General features: G+C 23.9%; 1 long non-coding RNA gene across 1 annotated transcript; it reads right to left on the bottom strand.

The window, feature by feature from the left end:
- Positions 1-217: 217 nt before the first annotated feature.
- On the bottom strand, positions 218-1,837 carry LOC127278556 (uncharacterized). Its single transcript, XR_007842504.1, has 3 exons — positions 1,563-1,837; positions 1,036-1,210; positions 218-549 (listed from the first exon to the last, which is right to left on the bottom strand). It is a non-coding gene; the product is annotated as an uncharacterized LOC127278556 (long non-coding RNA).
- Between the last annotated feature and the right edge of the window lie 307 nt (positions 1,838-2,144).

The raw sequence follows: 2,144 nt of genomic DNA, 5'->3' as shown, positions 1-2,144 counted from the left end.
ACTATTCATTATAACTTCAATAAAAAATCAATATAATTATTAGAGGCACGAGACATTTTTTATTTAATCGTCATTATAAATTGAAACCAGATTAATTTTGTTAATCAAATTTTTATTAAAAATAATTAACATTTTTCTAACTTAAAAAAATATATTATCAATATATTAATATTTTCTTTAATGAAAGGAAATTTATTTGTAACATTATTTTTGTTTAGTATTTTCTTGTGTTTAATTTCGTTTATTGTTCTTTTTTTATTTATTTCTGAAATTAACTTCTTTAAATCTATTAATGTTTATTAAATTTTTTTCATATTTTATATATTAAGCCAAATTAATTTTCTATCCAACAATTTTCAATTAAACAAATATTTTTCTTCTTCAAAATCTTGTCTTGTTACCATTAACACCGAAATGCTTCGTATCAAATTCTTCGACCAAATTCTTTAAGTGAGTCAATTTTCCATGCAAATAATCGTGTCTCGTGTTACGTTGCTTGAAGACCGGATCGTTATTCATATTGTAATCTTTAAAAATTTTTATTTTTATCTGAAATGTAAAAAATTTTGTAATATACTTTTTGAGAATTAAAATTCAATTGGGAGAAACAAAATTCATAAATCTGTAATAATTTACAAAGAAATCTACAATTTTTCATTGTCTTTTAAATTAGTTTTGAAACGAAGGTAAATCTGTTAACTTTAAATAATTCCCGAAGTTTGAATTTTTTTCATCTTTTTTAAGAATCCAATACCGTTAAAAATCGAAAAAAATCAAGAAAATTTATATAAAATGTTTTTGTGCATCAAACACAAATTTTACGTTTTTTTCTGCTTGTAAGTTCTTATAAATTATAAGTAAGCTCTAAAAGATGAATTAGAAATTGAGTGATTTTACAAAAATTATTTCCATGAATTATCAAATTTTACTAATAAATATCCGACAAGGACTCTGGGGGAAATATAAATTGGCTCAAACAAAATATAAAAAATATTTTACTTTATCTATTTAGCAAAAAATATTTCAAACAATTACCTTGAGTTCTTGAAAATTCCCCTGAGCTTTCACTATATTATATTGCTGCTGCCACTTATAATATCGACTTTTACTGTTAACGTATTTTTATAATTGTTTATATTCCGGACAAAGATTGTTGAATTCCTCTTTATAATGTCTCCTCTGTTCGTAGTTGCTGTCTTTCGTATAATAACTAAAAATTCAAAACACAAAATTGTCGTTATAAATCTGATTTCCGTAAATCGACGAGTAAAAACCGAAGAAAAAATAAAATGAGAGGAAAAAGAAATCTTAAAATCGAAAAGAAAAAAGCCTGTTTTTAACAAAATTGTCTAAATCACAGTTTTACTGTAAAAGACAAATAATTAAAAATTAGTGATAAAAAATAATTATTTCAGTATGTAAACAAAGTTCCACATTTAATTGACGGGGAAAATACTGAAATCATAAGAGAATTATTGGTTTTATTTTCCAAATATAAAAACATCATTTGTGTTATTGTTTACATTTTTCTAACCTACATGTTGTTTGAAAGTGTTACTCACCTGCAATTGATTGCATAATCCTTTTATCAATCACTTTAACATTTAATTCCCGAACACATTTAATTATTTTAACACTCGGAATTATTTCTAAAACATTGAAGAATTTACAAAAGCCGCTATCGAAAAAACCAACCGATCAAAACAAACTTTTCTAGTGATGACCATTGATGACACCTGATCATTTGGCAGATCTGTCGGCAAAGAGTACGAAAATACAAGACTAACCGCAAATATTCATTTTCTAGCAGCAACTTCAAGTGGAAGGCATTTGTACGTTTTACTGTACACATACAAGCAAAATATATAATTATGTTTTTATGTCGGATTGCAATTACGGTTAATGTTGTGATCCATCTTCAATTTATGCGGCAAAGTAGATAAATCATTTTTATCATTATAAAAGTCACTCAATGAAATGGTAATAAGAGTCATAATATTATTTTTTTAAATTCAACAATCTTTTTTAACTTTTTAATTAATTTAGATTTTTAATTAAAATATATTAAAATAAAATTAACTTGATATTGTTTTTTGAATTATTAAATGAATTAATAGCAAACTTGATATTGTAAATTTTTAAAT

Source organism: Leptopilina boulardi, unplaced genomic scaffold (genome assembly GCF_019393585.1).
Source record: "Leptopilina boulardi isolate dan_hultmark-lab unplaced genomic scaffold, ZJU_Lbou_2.1 LbouV2_208, whole genome shotgun sequence".
Lineage (NCBI taxonomy): Eukaryota > Metazoa > Arthropoda > Insecta > Hymenoptera > Figitidae > Leptopilina > Leptopilina boulardi.
This window is presented reverse-complemented; position numbering and strand designations above follow the sequence as displayed.